Source organism: Dromaius novaehollandiae, chromosome W (assembly GCF_036370855.1).
Source record: "Dromaius novaehollandiae isolate bDroNov1 chromosome W, bDroNov1.hap1, whole genome shotgun sequence".
In the NCBI taxonomy this organism is placed as follows: Eukaryota; Metazoa; Chordata; class Aves; order Casuariiformes; family Dromaiidae; genus Dromaius; species Dromaius novaehollandiae.
This window is the reverse complement of record NC_088130.1, coordinates 22,751,616-22,773,905: the sequence shown is the minus strand read 5'-3', so window position 1 is coordinate 22,773,905 and position 22,290 is coordinate 22,751,616. Positions and strand designations below refer to the sequence as shown.

The window sequence follows — 22,290 nt, the reverse complement described above, 5'->3', positions numbered from 1 at the left end:
AGCAGCATGTGAGAGATGGATTTTAGCATTTCGTGTGGTAAATTTGTAGATTAAGATGGTACGTATTTAAAGGGATAAATTCCATTTGGAAGTATAAAATAAGGCATTTGATCAGTTTGAACAGTAGATGACTATGTGTTGTTTCTTATGGACCAGAGTTTCCTCTGAGTTCCTCATATTCAAGCAGCTTGGGACACAACTGAAGGAGCTTATATATGGCTGGTACACCTGGTTGAAAATGTGGAAGGAAATAGCTAAGCAAAAGTCATTGATGCCGCTACCTGTCTGTTGTATGCCTAAGGAATACATACTAGCACTGCTTCTTTAAAGCCTTCTGTCCAAGACCAGTCCAGACTTTAGTTGACCAATGAGTTAACTATTGAATTGTCCCCAGGAAATATGAAAAATACTCTGAATATGTTCTGAATATTTGCTTTTATTATATAATGTCAGTACAGATAAGTCACTTTTTCCAGGCAGGGACAATCCATATGCAGAGTAACTGTTGAGTTACTATGCTTGATATTAAATAGGTATTCTTGTTAAGACTTTTCAAACCAAGTGTACACAGTTAGGTTTCTTCTTTCCTGACATGAGAGATATCACACTCAGAGTTGTGACCTGACAAATAGCAAGAGGAAGGGAGCAGGGATAATCAGGTTATATGACTTTGGGAAAGGGCTAAGGTATCAGGCCATGGCATAGCATTGGCCATTTCAAATATGAACCCTCACTGTATAGCTCACTTTTAACTGCAATATAGTGCGGTGCTGCTCTGAGACCTGGCTGCTCTGTAACACTCCACTCAGGGTTGGTTAGTGGATCACTGATCAGGCCATGCTGCATGTAGGTCCATGGGAAGGAGGCCCCCGTGTATTTCTGAGTGAGCTAGCTAACAAGCAGCGTAAGCTGAAAAGTCACCTGTGTGAGTCTCACGCTCAGTGCAGGAGATTTATTAGGCTTGCATGACAAGGTAATTTTAAAAATAAATGACATCCAGAGGTCATAGTACTGAGAGGAATGTCTTTCCATGCCATTAAATGCAATTGCACCTTGTGAGAAGCATAACAATTATTTAACAGCCTAGAAAAGTAAAGAAAGATTTTCCAGTGAAACTGCTAGAAGGAATTTTGGTAAACAAATTCAGCTAACTTACTGCTCATGTGTAAAAACAACAGCAGAACCCCGCCCCCTGAAACCCCCAAACACCTAGCACGAGTCACTATTAACAGAAAGGATTTCACATTCATTTTAACTCTCCAGTAATTTCTAGCAACATGGTAGCTGTTAGTTCAATCCTATCATGGCTGGCTTTTCTCTGTTGTATTTAACACCTTTTTTAACACTCAGATTTTGGAGAACTTCCAGCAAAAAAGTGAGAGAATCCATCTTACCTTGTGAGATATACTGAAGGAGCATTGACACTACTCAGATGTGACCATGCAAATATTAAATTTCCTGGGGCATTTTCTTTTAAGTTCTAGGTCCATTGGGTTTCCTAAGTTGTCCAAAGAATAATATGGCCTTTGTGATTATAGCACAGCCATTTTATAATGAGCAATCCAAGTAAAATAAAGAAGTCTACACAGAAGTCAATTGTAAATAGCTATAAGAAAAGCTCTCAAGATATGGATGTCTCACAAATGTTATTTCAAGTGCATTGTAATTCTAAATATCCTTTGATTCCTTCCTTTTTCTATATTTCACAGGCACTGAATGGAACAGATTCTTGCCAGTTCCAGTGATGGTATTAGCACGCTTACACTGACAAGTACTTCAGTTTCATTCAGTGGATGCAGATCCCAGGGAGGACCCTTCATTTAGAAATGCCGCACTGGACACCATTTCATTTAGAATACCACATTTGCCTCCTCCTAGGATTGTTTCCTTGACCAGTTCTCCAAAAAAGTTGTGCTTTATTCTACACAGCTTAAATACATGCTTTGGATGGCTGACTGGAGGCTGAATGCTGAAAGAAAAACAGCATTACTAGGTATTTTGTATTTCAGAAAGAATGAAGGAAACATGGAGGGAAATAATTCTCAAGATTCAGACATTGTCCATTTTTGTCAGCTTATACATTGTGTACGTTCAATTCATTAAACTGAATGTACACAGCTTTGTTCAGAACAGGCTTTGCTAACAGTCACTAACTAGAGGAGCTGGTTGATAAGTATTGACTGTAAAGCACTTTGCTTACGTAACAAAGTGTGCCATATAAAAATTTAATTTATTTAGTAAACCAAAGCTAGTATTTATCATACTATGATATGAGAGCTTGGTATACAAATCATATCTAAAGCATTTTTATTGGTGTATTATGATTACAAGGTTTTCTTCTTTGTTGTGTTTTATTCCATTATTCACCAACAATTACCTTTTAGTTGTATGTCAATAGCCCACACTTTTAAAGGCGGAGCTGTGAAGCTACACAATTTCTTCGTTTAGCTCCCCAGGCAGTTCTCTGTGTCAGGGAGAACAGCTTTCAAGCTGCTCATTAAATTGTGACTGCTCATTGCTAATTCTAATCTGGGCCACAGCAGCACAGAGACTTAGTTTTAGGCAGCACTTAGCAACATAATGTTTAGTACTACTGGCTAAATTCCTCTTGTGTTTACAGGAAGAGTTTAAAAAAATTACTGCAAGTGAATTTCAAGCATGCAGCATTTGTGCTGCTTTCTAATTTCAGCCTTTTGATGCGCACAAGGGTTTATTTTATTTAATATAAAAGCAGGTCTGATAGGCCTTTGGTCAAATGGAGATTCTGCATGGCAGAGTCCCTATTTTTTACTCTTGTACTGTCAATCATAGAGAAGCTGAAGTCATGTTTCTGCATTTCAGATCATCCATCAATTGGACATTCTGTAAATGAATCTCCCTGAACCCATGTAAAATACTCCCAACTTTTTTGGTTGAACTTTTTTTTTTCTTTTTCCTATTTTCTGGGTTGCTCCAATGCACTGAGACCTAAACAGAATGACTTCTTCTGTAGTCCTTTTCAGATTAGAAAATCTCCTTCGCACTTCCATAGCAACCCTGCTTCTTTGGAACCAGGCTGTTAGGGAACACCTTGCTAAACAGAGGCTCCCCAATTTGACGGAGTCGGGAAGATTATCCCGGGATCCCCACTGCCCCTGGGAAGGGGAGAGCAGCTCATTCCCTAAAGAGCAACATCCACCCCTTTCCTAGGACGATAATTTGATATTTGCATAGGAATAGCGGCTTGTATAGAACTATTGCTCCAGCTTTGTTTGCCTGCTATCAGCGAGTCTGCTTGCAGTGAATAAAGCTAAGGAAATGCCAGCCTTCAGGACTGGGGCCTGAATCATCCCAAGTATAATATAAAACAATTAAAGACAGAGGACCAGCCTTGGAAAGCTATCTGTGTCTGTTATAAAAGGGAAAGATATTGGGGGGTGGGGGGAGAGAACTAGAAGAAGGCTAAGTAACTACAGGCCTGGGAAAGGAGCCCCCAATTGAAATTTAAGAGGAAAATTAATCAGTACACAAGGTCTGTGTGGGACTGAAGGAATCGGAAGAGAAGTTAAAACCAGCTTTTATAGAATCTTAAGAAGGAGGATCAGGAATTTGAGTTTGATGAGCAAAACGAGATATGTCCAGTCAAGGACTGGAATTCAGCATTCTTCTCTGGATGTAATATGTTCTCTGATATTATTGCCTGAGGCTATCTTACATGGGATTCATAAAATAGCTAAGAATCCCATGGTACTTCCATAGTAAATGTAAATTTAACTGACAGCTAAGAATTCGTCTGCATGCTTGTTTCTGCTGTTTATTTAAACTTTCCTAGTTTACTTTTTTTTAATTATTTTTATATACTATATGTAGTTCTGGTTGATAGCTAATATGATTTTCCACAGTGGAATTCCCCATCAAATCAGGTGAGGAATATAGGATTTCCCCTTCTCCACCTACGGATTTCCTGATTATCTGGCGATTCCAGATGTACCAGTAAAAGCAGAAGTTGGGAGCATTTCATTTTGGGCATAAAGCCAGCGTGCTTTTCCAAAATTAGACTGTAAATTTTTGGCCTTGTTCTCTTCTGCTATGATTATAGCTAGGTCACTAGTTGAAAATTGTGTTGCATTTATGAATAATAGTTTTGACGAATTGTTTCCAATTGTATGGTCATTTGGGCAAATACAGAACAGAGCACAGTACTGCAGAGGTTATATGCATGTCCGTGTTAAAAACAGAATTGTATGAGTTTGTACGCAATCCTGAAATTAGAGTCTCCCAGTGTATTTCCAAGCAGTATGTATAACATTCACTTCTGCATTTGCTGACCTAAAATCTTACCACTGTAGTGCTAATATAATGTACATTTTCCTTGGAAAATTTGTGCTGCTGCGAGACACTAAGGTCACCGCGTTTTTGTTTAATTCATTTGTTGTGCATGCCCACTAGACTATATAAAATGCCAAAAGACCTTTAGAAAGACTTTGTATTGTTAGACTGCAGCATTTTGATAAAAATAATCCATTCCATAGTTCAGAGGCCAATTTTATTTTAGCATTTGTATCATTTAAAGCAACCAAACTAGTTTGTCTTCATATGTGACAAATGCATGTGTCTCTGACAAAAGTTGAATTGTCACTGAAAAACTGTCCAAGTCCTTGTTCCTAACAATTATGTTTATGATTCTCAGAAAGGACATGGAATAAAAATGGAATCATCTTTGGAACAAAAATTTGTGATGTTCCTCTCATGAATAAAGCAGGATGAATGTGATAAAAAGATTTAAGAATAGCACAGTCTGTATGAGGCGTTGTATCTGGCAGTCCTTAAAAAGTCTACAGATTTTGTCCAAGACTTTCTTCATCTTTGAAGGTACCATTGTACCTTAGCTGATGTCCTTACAAACATGGCTGTGTGTGGTTTTCTGTTTTGACATTTTTGAATTCATTTGATGTTTTTCTTATTTTTTTTTAAAGAAACGAAGATATGCAAGAAGAGTGAGATTATGGTTCCACTTGGCGCAAAAGTAGCAGGAAACTGCCTTCACTGTTGTGGAACGAAAGATAAAGACTCTGTGACGAAAAGCAAACCCCTAGAGGTCAGTATAACCATAGTAACATTAGCAGACAGAAATCTAAGTTTAAGTAATGTTAAGAATAAAATAAACCAGCTATAGAAAGAAGCTTATAGTTAATTGTGATCTGTCCTTAAATGACCCCTCTCAAGCAGGGTTGAAAGCCACTAGTAATTCTTGGTAGTACAAGCCAGCATTATATCACAACACAATGTCAAAAGGTTACCAAAGTGGAAAAGGGGCACTGAGAGCTGGTCTTCTTTGCAGCCAAGAGACAGGAATGGAATGAATTGATCAGCTTTACATGGGGGAGGAGTGCCAAGGATAGGCTAGCTGATGCAGTGAGCAAAGGAGAAGAGCATGCCAGCCCTTGTAAGGTAAGAAGGATGGTATGGAGAGAGCCAGCAGCTGAGGGGAAAGCAAGCTGGCTATGGACAAGGAAAATAACCAGAAAATAAGCTAAGAAGAAATTGTGTTTGTCACAGTGACTTGGACAAACTGACAAAGTTCGCTAAACATAATGGGCCTGCTATCCCTGTTAAATGGTTGAAGCCTTTATATTAGTGACAGCTACAGAACAGACACTGTGCTTTGTCTATGTATTGCAAACACTGTCTCAAAAGAAGCTTTCTCATGCACTAAATGGAAACAGATGACTTGGAAACTTTCATTCTGAAAGAGGAGGGCAAAATGTACTCACTCCTAGTATTCATAACAAATGCTATAGCAATGGTAAAGTAAGCATTAGCTAATCTATCTGAGGAGGAAAATATATTCCATAGTATAAATGGAATTGTTCAGATATGCACTTTCTTCAGGTTATGATACGGCTGTGCCCCAATCTTGCAAATGTTGATGGAATCAAAGTCTGTAAAATGTACTTTCAGTAATTATATTAAAACCCAAATGAATTCACTATCAACCAATTCGCCATGACATGAAACAGGAGCGACTTTGCAAATATCACAGGGGCTGTATCTGATTAGGCTGTAGATGATTTGGACTTCTGGCTTTTACGTGGTTCACTGAGGTTCCACAACATGATTGTTTTACTCCCCATGGAAAAATGTGCTATAATTTGCTACCAAGCAGAGCAGAGCATATGGCATAAAGATGCTAGTACTTTACTATTCTTATGCTCTTGCTTGCAGACTATGCAAAATTCATGTTGAGCAGATTTACCCAAAGAGGTTTAAAACATTCAGTTATAGGTGTGTCCTTTACTGACCAAGTGTAAAGCTAATTTTGGTGGCAAAGAACTAAGTGACGCAGAATAAACAGACACTAAGGGCTGATTCAGTTGCTTCAACAAAACTCTCTCATGTCATTTGAGACACTGGAAAGTTTGCATAGGGCTGTCAGATATGACACCCCAAGAACCTAAGGAAGACTTACGCAGTTTTGGATTTGCATGTGAATGCCATGCGGGAAATCCTGGGCATCTCAAATGTCACTAGATGCTTGTGTTTAGGCAGCTGAATCAAGCTCTCACTGTTCTTATATTCCTCTAATAGTGATGCTCACTGGCAGCATATGAAATAATTCATTTTTATTCCTTTTGTTGGTATGGGCACAGTTTTACTTCATTACAGTAGTTCTTTGTGTTAACTTCATTGAGTTTTCAACACTACTTTTGAAAACAAGGAAAATTCCAAAACAAATTGTATAAGAGCTTAGATAACAATGGCTTCAAAAGAGAGCATTAATCAAGACCTAGCCCCTGGTGCCTGAATAACTTTCAAAAGAAGACAAACAGTGTTTGTTTTGCTTTTTTTTCTCAGCTCAGACTGTCCAAACTGAACTTAAGCCTGGGGCAAACTGAGTTTAAAAAAAAGTTAAAGCTGGGTTTAAAAAAAAAAGAAGAAAATAAGTCTGTAATACTTATAATCAAAAAATGAAAGAAGGCCCAAATCAGATCTCATCCCAACTTTATAACGGTATGATGGCGTTGACTTCTACACGATTGTGTTGATGTAATTGAAAGCAGAAGTGCTCCAGTGCCGTATGCTGGAAGCAATGAAAAAACACAGAATTTACTCTTCACAGAGAATTTTAAAATATAATATTTTAAAATAACCTGCAATGTCTCTTTGTATGGTTGTAAAGATTTATACAAGGAAGCTTTTGGTATTGGAAACTGATTGTCCCCTTTCACATTTTTCTGACTGAAGTAAGTTATCTTCTGTTTAAGACAACAAAGCTATTTCCACAGCACCTCAGTATAATGCCACTAAGAGAAGATCAACATCTGAACTAGGGAATAAATCATGAGAAAAGAGGGAATCAAATCGATGAGACAGAAACATTATTTGCTAATAGAGTTATGTTTTTGGAGAACAACGGTTATCAATAAGAGTGTAAAAAGGCATTAATGAGAAGACCCTCAATTTAAATACCTGTTTGTTATTATACAAACCTGACAGATGTTTGTTCTGTGTATTATAGAAACCATTTGAATGAAAATGTTATATATTGTCCTTATCTACACAAAGAGCTATAAGTGTCAGTAGTGGTTCTGTATATGAATGTGACAGAGAATAAGGTGCTGTCACAGCGTGTTGTGCAAAGTAACTGAGCAACAGGATAATTCACCTCTTTTGACAATAGAGACAACTTTCTATATATAGACTATATGCAGGGAAACAGTGATTATTATTTTAGATCCTCTAGCTGGGTCATCTCATAAAATGGAATGAAAGAAAGACATTGATTAAAAATGTTAAATCTTCATTCAGAATTTGAAAAAAAAAATTCAGAAAATGTTAGGCAATGTCTGCCACTAAGCTGGTGCTATACACTACTAGCCAGTGTACTATAGGTACACTATGAGAATTTTTATACATTAAAAATAAAAATACATAGCATATTTTGACAGTGCAAGACAGGTATTTAAAAAGAATCTGAATTTTTTTATTCATATTTATAAATCATAGAGAGGGCTCCATCTCTGCCAAAAACCTGAGCCCATTTTTACTAATAGCTAACATTATATTATTTTTGCCTCTGTTATTATTCCTGGTATCACATACTACTAAGAGAGGATACAGAGTAAAGTATGCAATTATAGTGGCAACAAAAAGTGACTCTAATGGAGTAACAGCCTGCAATTTGTGCATAAATCTACTTGGCAGAAGCAGAGGCCAGCCTGCTCTTAATGTAGCAACAGGGGAAATTGTGCCCTGGGCTGCATAGTTTGCTTCCCCACTGTTTAGGCCCTTACTTTCCCAGGTGATTTGCTCTTCAGATGAAGCGGGTCTTCCGAGCAGGTCTCTGCTTATAGCAGTTTAGGTATGATCTGAGGTGCACAGAGTAACAAAAAGCAGGTAGATGACTTCTCTGTTACATTGGTTCATGGATAGCCTGCAAGCTGGCTCTACAGTGTAGACTGGGATTGTAATTGTCTGCTTTCCTGAAATAGGACATTGAATGTCAGGGCTGGAAATGCTTCAAAATACACAATTTTTTTACACAAATATTTACATGAATACGGCTTCTGGCACGATATGCAATTCTTGCAGAACTCCCTTTCTGCTGCATGTATCTCTCCCACCTTTTGTGATTATTATTTTGCAAGAGGCTTGGCCTCAAGAGAAGTGAATTGACTGAAAACAGATTGACTGAAAACAGATGTATGAAAACTCAGTTTATTGCTTGCCTTCTTGAAGGTCAGTAACAACCATAATGCCTGGGAGAGTAGATTCCCAGGCAGACCATTGGGTGACATTTCTTTTGTGCACTTCTTTCCCACAGATTATGGAGCTGATTCAAAACTCATGGAATCACTGGGAATATTACAGTTATCTGCTCTATGCCTTAGGTCAAGTCCCCCAAGCTGCAAAAGAAAACCATTTCTGACCAGTATACTTAATTTCAGTTGAACACTTGCAGCTCTTATGAACTGTGAGAATAGTTTTATTGACTCATACAGCACAATCGGGCAAACGTCTGACAGTGGCAATGTGCCAGGAGGACTTTCCAAAGCACCTGCTGCTCCTGCCACTTGCCCTGAGTGCTTATGACCTCTGCTGTGACAAGGAGAGAGCTGAGTGCCTCCTGCTCTGTTTTCTCTTGCCATTCCTTCTGCCTTCCTCCTAGCTTGTTCTAAGTTAGATAATGTAAAAATTACAAAATTCCTGACTAAGGATCTACCTTCATTGTGGTTTTCCTGTAATTCTTGCAGTACTGTGGTGGCATCAGTAGACCATTAGCCATATTGGGAATGTTGCTGTTGTTCTGCAGCATCCCCCTCCCTTTTTTTTTTACTGTTTTTTACCTGAGCTATATTGTGGAAGACTGGCAAATCTGACAGCAACAGTATCAGTGATCCACATGCACTCGCCTCTCGCTCTTATTAGCACTGATGGAGCTGCTAAAGCAGAAACAGGACAGTTCCATAAAATCCCTACCAGGGGGTTTTCATGTCACTTTATTGTAGGCACAGATCCTGAAGGGAGGAGCAGGAAGTATCAGAATGGAGAGATATCAGGACAGGAGAATTTTCTACTTATCCTGAAATACAGATGGGTTTAATGCAGATACACGTGCCTGTTGCATTGCACTTACCTCTTTCTCTTCTTTAGAGACAAAAGATGGAAATCTCCCATGAGCACAAATGAAATGATTGGTTTGAATTAGATCTGTTTAGTCATAGAGCTGTTGTAGCTATGATGGTGTAAGAATATGAGGCAGGGCAAAATTTCTAGGTAAAGGTAGTATGTTTTATTAGACCAGATAGTACAGTTAGAAGAAGTAGACAAACTGTCAGGCACACAAACCTTTCTTCAGATTTGAAACAGAAGTCTCAATTCAGTTCTTTACTGTGTGCAGTGTCCAAGGAGTGTCCTTTGGCCACAGTCATGTGTTTCTTGAATTTTGGAATGCTTGTATTTCCCCTACCTCTGCTGGTTTAATTTCCATTCAGTGACTGGTCCTGAAGGGCTATATAGCTTTCCTCTCTAAGAGAGATGTTATTTGCGAATTATTTCACTGTCGATTCTTTTTCAGATGTAGTCAAAATAATGCTCTGAAGTGGAGTTGTAGCTGGTAGGAGGTGTTCAGTCCAATTTTTGTTTGTTGAACTTCTTGGGACTTTTACAGAGAGGAGTTGTATTAGAAATGGTTTCTTTTTGGCTGCGGGGAGCTTTTTAAGATGGTGTCAGGGAGAAAGTTCTCAACTCTTTTTTTTTATTATATTATGTGGACATTTATCTGGACAGAAAGTTTAGGCTTTCAGAGAGGACAGTCTGTTCAGCTCGGAGTAGGGGGCATTTAGATAGACTGGTAATGGTGGATGGTTCCCTCAGCCCCAGAACTAGGCTGTTGGGTAGTGCTGTGATCTTTTTCCTTGGCAGTTTTCTCTTTACTGAGATGATCTATTTAGTCTTACACCTGTTTTGAGGCAGGAGTTCTTTAGCAATGGTTCAAAATCTCAAGATTAACACTTAGGCTATAACAATGATGAGTATCAACTCAGCTACATAGATGATGAACTAGAAGAGAGAACAGCTCAGGATACATGACAAAAGAAAATTCTTGAGCTTGCTGTTCCTTGGATCTACTTAAAGTAGAAGAAATGTTATAGCTCTGCTTTCTTAAAGGACACTTAATGGCTTGTTCTTGTTTTTTAATTTTTATAGGAAGTCTCCCAGAGGAAAGGCGTGGGTTGTATCAGCTGGGAGGAGAACATCGAACTCCCAGCTGTGATAACCGTCTTGTGGCCAGTTATGGCACGGAAAAAGAGTTAGGGACTCAGACCTTAGGGAATGCGTTTGAAATGCTGCCAGTTTAGCCAGTCCCTTCCTACTCCTGAATTAAGCTGCAATCACGTCAACCAAGAAGCCAGATAATATGGCAGCACAGTAAAATGGGAACTGGAAAAGAAGTGTTATCATGGTAAGAAACTGATGAATCTACATTAGAGGATTTGTTTCATACTGGGTAGCAATTCTTTTTGCTTACTTGATGGTGGGGCTTTTACATAGGAACAGAGGAATAAAGACAGCTTTTGAGTTGTTAAATCTAGTCCTCTAAAACAACAAATCTCAAGCTCTGAAGAAAGATAAAATAACTGAACTCCAAGGTTGGGATATTGGTTCCCACCAGGGAGAGGGACAAGTAGTAGGAAAGAAAGTTGTTCTCTTGACTTGGAAAGACTGTTCTGGCTGCTAAGAACAGAGGACACAAGCCTCTTCGTATTTACTAGTGAAATAGTATTTCAGAAGTCCAGAGAAGTGTGCCAGTGCCTATTACATTAGGTTCTAGGGAAGTACAGTGAAGCTTTAATATACCCCTGTCATGGATTCCAGCACCATTAGTAAAGTCTTTGCTGTCTCTGTTTTCTCATGCTGAAAAGGAAATAGTATATTGCTTCCTCATAGAAGTCTAAAGTCTAGAATTTGAGTAGGCATCACAGATGCCTACACAGATGCCACAGGTTTGCGAAACCATATCCAAATGTCCCCAGTTTGAGATCTGAGTTAGAACTTCATGAAGATAGAGGCTCATAAGACTTTCAGGGTTTCTTATTTTCAGTTGAAGCAGGAAAAAAATTGTTTCAGCATTTCTGTTCCCATATTTCAGAAAAGAATAGGAAATGAAGTTTCCTTTCTCTCCTTTGAGTTTTAAATTAGTATCATCCTTTGAACTAGTTCTTGTTCAAGTTGGTCTTCATTTCATGTAATCTGCCCTTCCTTTGCATATTAGATTCAAGTAGAAAATATTCTGATTAGTGTAAATATAGAATCAGAAAAGGGTTCATCTTTGCTAGGTAGATTATACCAGAATCTGAATCTGAGCTATATTTTACAGAAGAAAAAACCCCACACATAATGCCTGCTTTTATTTTCTCTGTAATAAATTGTGGTAAAATAAATTATTGCAAGGTAATGAAGCATTCAATTGGAAGGAAAGAGGAAATGGAGATAATCTGAGGATAAAATTGGCACAAGAGAAATTTGATAGAAATCCACAATCTCTTTATCAGCTAAGCAGGAAACAAGACGGTTTTATCATGTATTTTTCTGCAAGGACATTTTACTTCCCAAAGTGCTGGGTGAAAACGAATTTGATGGAAGAACTGCAGAAATTCGGGTGTGATTTAGGTGTCTGGGCATCTCTCTGTCCGCTCTGGTGCCTACCTCAACACCTAGCAAGGCTTTCCCTGAATGAGTCCCACTCTCTGCAGGAGCTGAGGTGCATCCATGGCACCTCCCACCGCTTCTCTGCACACCCGCCACTACCAGTGCTGTATATATGATGGTGTGTAAGTGGTGGTGGCTTCATGAGCTGGGACACAGAATCAAGCCAACGATAGGGAATGTACTCACTTTGTCCCCATTCTGTCTGTACAGGTGATGCAAGGGTAAGTTAATAGCACACCAGCTTGTTTTAACTTATGAACACTCACAGGTGTTTATAAGCTGCTACATGTACCTGTTGCGAGGAACAGACCCATGTAATATGATTATCTTCCTCGTGGAAATTATTCTACAAAAATGACTCTCCTAGTTTTTTACGTGTTTTTAAACATAAAAGGGCCTACTTTTCCTCCAGTGGTCTTATAACAAAGGCAGTGGGCCACATTTAGGTCAGAGATGTGCAGTAGGACTCTCAGAGAAGGGAACTTTTTCTGATGTTCCTAAAATAGTAGAGCTGTTGATAATAAATGGCTATTCATTGAATCTATGAAGAGTATGATAGTAAAACTGGAATTGAAGTAGTACCTTATTAGAGCTTAAGAATTCAGAGAGTCCTTCATAAAATGCAGTTACTGTAACCACTTATATCTGAGAAATCTGTTACTATATGGAAAGACTTGACTGCTGTGGTTTTTGTGTAGAATAGAAGGTAATTTGAGAATGTTGTTTATAACTGTTTCTTTCATGTATGAAAATGTTTAAGTAACCCTGATCTGAGATATAATACTGAGATTGATACTGTTTAGTAGACTTTGGTAACTATAAAACTTGCAGCTTTGAGTGATGCAATTTAATTAGGTCATGTTTGGAGATTTATGTTGAGGTACGAGTCAAATGGTGAGAAATAGACGGGAGGAAAGAATAGAGTTGCAGGCCTAGCACTTTTAAACTCAGCCAGGTTGTAACTGAGGCAACTGAAGTTGCACCTCTTTACAACAGTGTGAGTACCAAATAAAAAGGAGAAAGCTGATAGAATCACACATATTTACCTTTGGTATCTAATAGATGCAAGATCAATTCACAAAAAAGCCCACATAAAGCTGCTAGAGATAATCAAACAAAATTATAATCTTTATTCCATGAAAAATCAGGCTTGTTGTATAAAAAATACAGTGGATATGAGAAAAATTATGATCTAAATACACTGAAAGAATTGTCCATCCAAGTCTCAGTCACTCAGCACTGAAAGAAACAATGAAAACAAACTTATCTGGATTGCCTTGCTTTTTAATAAAACAGACTTCTAACTAAAGGCTGAACACAGGCTTCTCTTTTGGTATTTTGATAGTGCAATGGCCTAAAAAGAATTAGAGCATGACTGCAGAAGCAGTGTGAGTTTTGAACTTATATTCATGGGTGATATTGAAACAACATAAACTGAGAAGTCTTGCGTCCTATAGTCAATGTAAATGCCAAAGGAGGGATGGTCATATTGCCCACGTTATATATAAGTTTTCAATTCATATCAGAAATTCATGATTTATTTTGAGTTTGCAAAAGCTAGCAGTGATTTTCTGAACCAGTCACCAAATTTCAGATATTGACCATGGGGAGAAAGGGTTAAGTGTGTTATCTTGTCTGACAAGGACTGATGCCTCACCCAATCCAAATATAAGGGAGGTGTGAGTAAAGAGGTGAGATGGAGAAATGCTGGTGTGATTTGAGCAGGCCTGAGACAAGAGCCCTAAGGGCATTCGAGTCTGAGGAATGTTAACCCATTTTTGAGTAAAGACAAGCCCCAGGAAAGGGCAGTGTTGACTGTAAGATAGTCACCGTGGAGGTGACTCTCGTGAAGACATGTGCCTACTTTGTAATGACTTTGGTGGCATTTAAGCAGGTGATTAAATGTTTTCTTTAATAGTGGTAGTTTTCTCAAGCAGGGGCTTTGGTCTCTATACTTTAGGAATAGATGGGATAGAAGGTCACAGATTTACTTTTTGTTGAAAAAATTACCTTATAAGAAAACAAAAAGCAGATTTCCTCCTGGCATTGAGGGAAGGGCTTAAATAACTATTCTATTAATATTTGCTCCAGGAGTTATGCTTTTTGCTGTTGTTTTTGTTTTTTGTTTTTTAAGAGGTCTGGAAAGGTTACCTTGGCCTTGAGAAGCAGTAACATCTGTTGGAATTATGACTGGGTTGTTGACTGAGCTCAGCAGCACTGAGGGAATATACAGTCTGACCAGATCATCTCTACCCAGCAGGCAGAATGGCCATCAGCAGAAAAGTTTATCTAGCAAGAGAGAGCCTCAGGTAGATGGCAAGGGGATAGTCTGTTCATATCAAAGAACGTAAGCCACAAAAATGCATCTTTAGTCAAGCTTTCGAATAACTGGCAAAAACACTCTTTTCAGTCATACTAGAAACATCTTGCTGTTGAATACTCCTTTTCATTAGATGGTCCAAAATCTGAAGGCAATTTTGATTATTGGTGAATGTGATAAAGAAATACTGCTTGCTGCTCTGCAAGTAAATCGTTGGAAAGCTTTAGAAAATTTCTGTCCCCTGAATCATCTGACTGACCCAGAAGGTACTGCAGATGTATAGTGTCTGAGAAGTCCAGCTCAAGCCTGGACATAAGAAAAATAACAGTCTTATCAGCAAGAATATTTATTGTTAGGGAAAAGTTCTCAAAACAGCAGAGATTTAACTAATGGCTGTTTTTGCAAACACCCTTGGGAACTGCTTTTTACATGTGAATGAAAAATTCAGATGGCAGCAGATGATAGTAAACAAACACAAATGCTCTCAAAACACAGCTGAAAATGATATTTTTCCGTGTTATGACTGAACGTGTGCAAATAGCAGTGTTGCTGATGCTAAAATGATCCCCTTGATAAAGGTGATATGGGATTATTATTTCTTTTCAAGACTCATACTACCAAACTACACTTTTAAACTAGAATAGTTTTTAGACAGTCATTCAGGAAAACGAACAAAAGAAAAGAACTACACTAGTCAAAACAGCTACACTAGGGGTTGACATCACAGGTAAACTCGCATGTTGGCAGTAGGCAAAGAGCTTAGAAACAGCTCTGTGAATTACAAAAGAAGATGGTGATTGTAGATTTTTGCATCTGGGTTGTTGCAGACAGCAGAGAGGGGCCCACCAACCTATCATAAGGTCATTAAAGAGCACTTTCTTTCTTTTGGAAGTTGGAATAAGAGGCTGAAGAAAACCAAACTTAGGTAACTAAAATTAAAAATAAAAATAAAAGAGAAAAGTATTTTTATATTCATGAAAAAAAATGGTGCCATGTGTCCTGTAGGTTACTATATTGTGGTAACTAATAAGACATGGGTCACTGCTCCCTGAAACTTTGACAATTGAACAAAAAGATGATCCTATTTTGAAGAGTCAGATCCTGAAGCCTTTGCTCAGTTTTCCATTAAAAGAAAGGAAGCATTGATGCCTTAGCATGCCAAAGCAGTAAAAAGTGGAAACAAAAGACATCAGAATTCAGGGTGAATTGCATAGTTCTGTGGCTGACCCTTGGCAGAACAGCAAAACTCATTCACTTGGGGGGCACAGTAAGGTTATCAAGTGCAATGAAGAACAAATAAATGAAACCACTTGTTAAGGGTTTTGAAAGAATAAAAGATAGGAGTCATCAGTCTTTGCTTCATATCAGTGCTATGATTTCCCAAATTGGCACAAGAGCCTACGTGTGTGGAAGAACAACTGGTAATTTCCAAAGAATATTAACTTTCTTTAAAAAAGGAAAAGAGAAAGCGAAATAGGGAGGAAGTTTTAATCTCCAGTGATTTACAGAAAACATAATAGAGGGAAATGTTGAAGAAGTCTATGTTCTTGGATCTGGATCTTGACAAGAATGATGTTAAGATTAAAAAAAAACCCAAAACTTTCCACCCTTCCTTAAACTGTGTTTATGAAGTCCTCTTTCATCTGTTTACATAGACACACCCTGTTAGACTCGAACCTCCCACAATTCACCCCCTGAATTTGTGAAATTTCATACTCTTAGAACACTCATCATATTTGTCCATGAGAGCTGCAAATGTTATATCAGGTGCGCGACACATGATTAAGCTATCAGACTTGATAACACAACTTAAGTGCATGTGAAAACCCTTTATCTGAGAAGGAAAGAGGAAAAGGTCATAAAATTGAAAGCCCTTTGCTGAAGTCCAGGAAAGGTGGGTTTTATGCACTTATACAGTATTCCAGGACTTCTCCCCTGTGGCTTATGTATTCAGACAGTAATCCTTTCTTTTTGATTTAATTATTTAATGCAAAAGCTCTAGACAATCAGCAAGCAACAGTATTTAGTATTTGGCTTCTATAACACTTATGCATCGAACCATCAGCTTCAGAGTTCATAGAAAAGGTCTAAGGACATTATTGCTAAAACTGACTATTGATTGATCAATGACACGGTAGATACTAACGGGACTCGCAGCACACAACTTCGACAACTACAACAACAGCAGGGCGCAGAGTATGGTGGTACAGGTTTTTATCAAAGTTATCTCAAAATGTATAATTTCAAAAAGTATTGACTTTAAAAGGAAAGGAGTATCTTGTTTCAGAGTAAAACAGTGCTGTTACTGTTCTGGTTGTTTTTCCAGATGCCTGAAACATATTGTGGCATAGTTACCCTTACCACAGGGATGGGCTGTCTATTCTGTGCACTACAAGCATCTAGATTTTCAGCTTAAATGCAATGGAAACTATGCCTAGAATTTTACATTAGGAATGATTGTTCACATCAGTCAAACTGTTTGATTGCAATGCACATAGTGTCACTATGTTTGCACAGGGCACTCGTAAGGGCTTACTCAGATTTCTAACTTGCTAACCATTATAACATCACATATATAGATTATATGTATATTTTGTATATGTATCTAAACATATACATACATGTAAAGAATACTCTCTCACAAATATATATGTATGTATGTATATAGACATATATATATAATTTTCAAATGAAAGGACTTAGTCCAGTTGTCCTTATTTAAATAAAACTTGTTTTATTCTAAGTGTGAAAGGATCTTTTGCCTAAGAAAAGACTGCGGAATTTCCGAGTTATGTGGTTAATAACTACTTACTAAATCTGAATGGTAAGAGCAAGATACTATGCTTAGATCTTCCATAATTCTAATATTCAAGGCTTTATTTAACTTACCAAATGCAGTAAACAAAGGACACTAATGCTAACTGGAGGCCTGCAGTTTGAGGGAATATTTAGAGCTGAACTTCTCATATAGTCCAAATGTTTATGAAGGGAATGGAAATACTTTCTACAGCTGGAAGAGTTTGTGCAGAGTTGTGAAAATTGAATTTCATTTGTCACTACTTGAACTTTACCTCTTAGACATACCTCCTTTTCCGCCTCTTACAGATCCTGTGTTAAGACTGTCATGGATGGGACAATGTAGCTTAGAGCAGGTGGAATCCATCCTCCAGTTTGTGTTAATATCTGAGAAACTTCCACAAGATTTTTTCTTCTCTCCTCATTGTATCCCAGCCTTCTAGGAATTGAACCCACTCGTGAGCACAACTTCTCTCCAACCGAGGAAACTGCTATCCCTTGTTTACTGTGGAGAATCTGGCCATTTATTGAAAATCTACCTATTTCAGTTTTACACAGGCTGACTACCTTATTCACTTTGTACTTTAAAAATAATGCATTATTCATAATGATGCTTTCAAATCAGCTTTAATCTGCATTTATGTGATGAAGTATGTGCAGCTGTGAACTGGATTTCATTTAGCTTCAAAATAACCTGACGTTAGTCTATGGCTTACAGGCATTTATTGACATGGGTTAAGAATGATTTTGATTAAGATAATCTTTATCAACAGCTAGTCTGTCTATTACACAGGATATTATTCTCCTGTAATATGTTGTTTTGTTTTTATTTTGCACCAGGTGCAGTAAATTGAATAGAGAGTACTTGCATGTGCTATGAATACCAAAAACAATTGCCTTTCTTTATTATGGTCTTCTTCCCAAGCCAGTACAGCCTTATTTAAATATATGTATGATCTAGTTATACTCTTCCACTATGCACTTTGGGGCATGGATCATCTGTATTGCTTCTCTGTATCACGTTTAGTGCAATGTGAGGCTAATCTGTGACTACAGATTCTCAGTGTTACTGTCCACTAGAATTCAAGGTTATTTTATTTTTTCATTTTTGAACAAAAATGGAATAGTCAAGCCAACATCTCATTAATTTAAAATAATCCCTGTGTTCTGTTCAAAGGAGAAAACATCTGAGCTCCAGGAGGAATGCTTTTAGATTTTTATAAGAACCGTCATGAATATATGCAGAAGTATACTAGTGGTAAGTATATTACGGTATAATCAAAGTTTTTCGTCTGAAGGAGGGGATATCTTTTTAAAGATACCATTTAATAATATCATGCTTTACCCTACTTAACATTATATTATTTGATAGGTAATTATAATTATCTCCTTTGCCCAAATCTAAGTGCATATTAAAAATGATGGATTTTATGACTTTTTCATGACATACATGAAAAACATTTTAAACATTTGTGATATTTAGAAGACAGAGCATGCATTTGGAGGAATTCTATTGGCTTCCCCTCTGTCCTCCTAACCCCTTGCAGAAACTGAACTTTTTGTGCTATGTTTCCAGTGAAAATAATGCTACAGGATTTTCCTTGCCAAAAACCTAGAATAACACTCTTGTCTTCAGCATTTTAACTTCAGCTGTATTACATCTTTGAAAAGGGAACATTGTCATTTAATTGAACTGATACCTGCACATATTGTATGCCTATCTTCTGCCAGTGATATTCTTTTTATTATGACTGGATGAAAATCTTCCATTAATTTGAAAATTAGGTCTCCAATTAAAATTTGAGATTTGTTTTTAAAAGTTGCTGCTACTGTGAAAACATCGAAATTTCAGACTGGGAAGTTATGTAGTGACATGCTTGCCTGGCACCTGAGTTGTAGTTTAGGTAACCCATGCTCTGACCTTTCTGTGAATCAGGCTTCCCAACTGACTTCACAATACCCTGTGGCATTGAGACCATCAGAATCTTTTCCCCAAGAAGGAAGGCTGCTGTGAGGATTTGTAGATGAAACCCAATTTTCTTTAGGAAAATAGTGGGAATGTATAACCTCTCAACTACAAATGCCATCTAGTGTCACAGCAATGTTTCCAAATTTAAAAAAGTTGAATTGGAGTTTGCTTCCACCGTCAGCTGGATTTGTAATTTACAGCTGACTCAAGTGAACATTACAGTTTTATTTCCCTCCCCTGCCTAAGAACCTGGAGTGAATAATGTGGAGGTAGTATGGTTACTAACAGAGATCTCGATTAGATCTAGGCAGCCATGTTTAGAACGTTATTATCTTCTTCAGCATTTTAGAGAGGTTCCTCACTGTTGCTTTCTGATGGACCCGATATTGTCAGTTTCCACTGTACAGAGTAGTGATTGCATTGGGGAATATCAATGTATGACAGATGATTAGAATAAGGTTTATCTTTTTCATGTGCCCAGTCTTGTCCAGTTGAGTGTATTTCTTCCTTTTTTTATATATATATATATATATTTTTTCAGCTGGACCTTCTTAAGAAATGGGAAACAAAAGTTCCTGGTAAAGTACTACCTCTTGTTCTGTGTGCAATAATTTTATCTGATCTTCTAATCTATGCTTCATGGGCAATAGTGACTAAAGAATCACATTTCTTTACAGCTGTGTCTGGACTACAGCGATAATGATCTCTGCTTGTGCAGGTATGTCTTGCAAGGCAGCTGCTACCCTTCACTGTGAAATCTGCCATATACTCTTCTCCAATTACTTGATACATCCATTGTATGATTAATAAGCTTTGGTGCCTGGCCGTAAATCCTACATTTTGGACACACATCTTTCTTACCATTTCTCTTTACTTTAACATACCTTGGGTAGTACTAACTAAAATCTTAGTTTCTTTTTTCAATCTCTTGTGCCAATTTATCTTAGAATCTACTTATAATGTAGTACTTCCTTTTTATTAGTTTTTTTTTTTAATCTGTCCCTGTACTTTTTTTCTATTTTCTTCTATGTACCACCTGTCTGACTGACTGGCTTATGGTCGGTATGAGAATATATTTGATTTGGTTTTGGAACTTGCTCCCCTTTCCAGTCAGTCCTTCATATATCTAAAATATTTGTACTTTTTTATGATGGCATTTTCGTGTGTCGTACCACTGTTGATGGTTCTTAGCCCAGCCAGTTTTCCTTTTCAGTGGCCTCTCTTCTATCCACAAGATGAATATACGCTGAAATACAGTACATCCTACAGGTGCTGATCTTCAAGGCCTGTTCTGTAGGCCATTATCATATAGCATCAGACAGTTGCTATTGAGGGATTAAAACCTGCCCATTAACACAACATGGTGTTTTCACTAACATCCCAATTTCCTGTGGTAAAATGACAAATGAAAATCTCAATTTTCATTTCATGTAAGCATCTAGCCCTCGCAGTTATGATGGAAAAGTTTGAAACATGATACATGTTAGTGTGGAAGCACAGAAATCAGAAAGCAAATATAAAGATTATATTTTTTTGGTAATATCTTGATTTTTGGAGGCCGTGGGATTTTCGAATGTAACTGGCAGTACTGTGTCCTTGATAGAGATTTTTGGAGGTCAGTTAGCAACTCAGCACAGCAAAGGACTATCTGTGACCGTTCCTGTCACTGGTGCCTGTGGACTTCAAAGGAAAAAAATATCGAGGTATGTAAATAAATCATAGGAGCCAAAGGTCTAGACTTAAGAAAACAAAACTAAAGCCTTTTTCTTGTGAGTGACAAGGCCCTTTTACACTTCATCCTTCTGAAGGCTTGGTTAAAAGAGCAGCTGGGCCTCAGAAACATGTCATGTACTTTCCTTCCCTTGTTCTTTTTAATGAAAATATTTGGATAAAAAAGGGATCCTTGTTTCCCAAGAGTTCATCTGCCTCTTCTGTTTATTCTCTACCTGGTGTCATAGTCCTCTAAGTTTTGGCACTGTAATAATTTCCATAGCAGTCCTGCTGTTACGTCACAAACAGAGGATTAGGATTTCAGATTATTGAGTAGAAAAAGAAAGATGAATACTTAAACAAAGACTCTATCTTCAAGTAAATATCCTTAGTAGTACACAATAAGGAACGAAAAATGGAGGCAATCTCCAGCACATAAGCAGAATTGTATCAGAATAGTATAGCTTTTTCAAACTTTTCCACATACTCACAGATGGACTTTAAGAATGCCATTGCCTTTTGTCTTTATGCTCCATTAAGAGCCCAGTTCTGTATTTTTGGACAGAAGAAAGCCCTCAAGAAAGTTTTAGACCTGCATGATTTACATTTTAGTGACCTTTTCAAAAAGCCGAATGGCAGAATCCCACCTCGATTACTCGGCTGGATTCCCCAAATGAATATTGCAGGGAGAATTGCTGTCATGTAGAGGCAGAACTTGGTGCATAGGACATGGACTGGGAGAGCAAAACGGGGCTGCCACTCAGTATTTTTAGGATTCAGGGCTGTGAAAAATACCTGAAGTGGTTCTAAGAAGACCATCGGTTACAGCCATCTCTTAGGCTATTCTAACTTGCATTGTGAATCACAGGTTTCTCTAAAACAGATAGAGGGATTAGTCAAACTGGCTTAAGATCGCATAAATAATTGTGCATTTAAGACTTTAATTAAAAGTACTGCGAAGCAATTAGAGTTTGAAACCATGAATACAAATCTCCAGGTGTAGCTTACATATCTTTGGTGCAAGTTAAAATAATCACTAAGGGCCAGATTGTGCCATCAGTATTCCCACTGGATAGTTGTTTATTCTCCGAGCAGTCCCTTTGAAGCTGCGCATGTTTAGAACAGCACAATCTGCTCTAAATAGCTACCAGCGACTGACCAGATGGCAGGTAACAACCCTCTGAAAAAATTATGAAGAATACTTCCATGTTTTTCTCATGTCTGTTCTACAATGAAATAAGGCTTTAAGAGAGGTGTATTTTACAATTGCCAGAATAATATTTCAGTGTCAGCTATCCAAGTC

General features: G+C 37.7%; 1 long non-coding RNA gene across 1 annotated transcript in view; it reads left to right on the top strand.

Annotated features, from left to right (window-relative positions):
* The window catches only part of LOC112992398 (uncharacterized), a 78,683-nt gene that overhangs the window by 19,804 nt on the left and 36,589 nt on the right, over positions 1–22,290 (top strand). Inside the window, exons 2-5 of the long non-coding RNA XR_010385683.1 lie at positions 4,956–5,077; positions 18,486–18,566; positions 19,819–19,855; positions 19,955–19,995. This is a non-coding gene — a long non-coding RNA (uncharacterized LOC112992398). The remainder of the gene's footprint in view (positions 1–4,955; positions 5,078–18,485; positions 18,567–19,818; positions 19,856–19,954; positions 19,996–22,290) is intronic.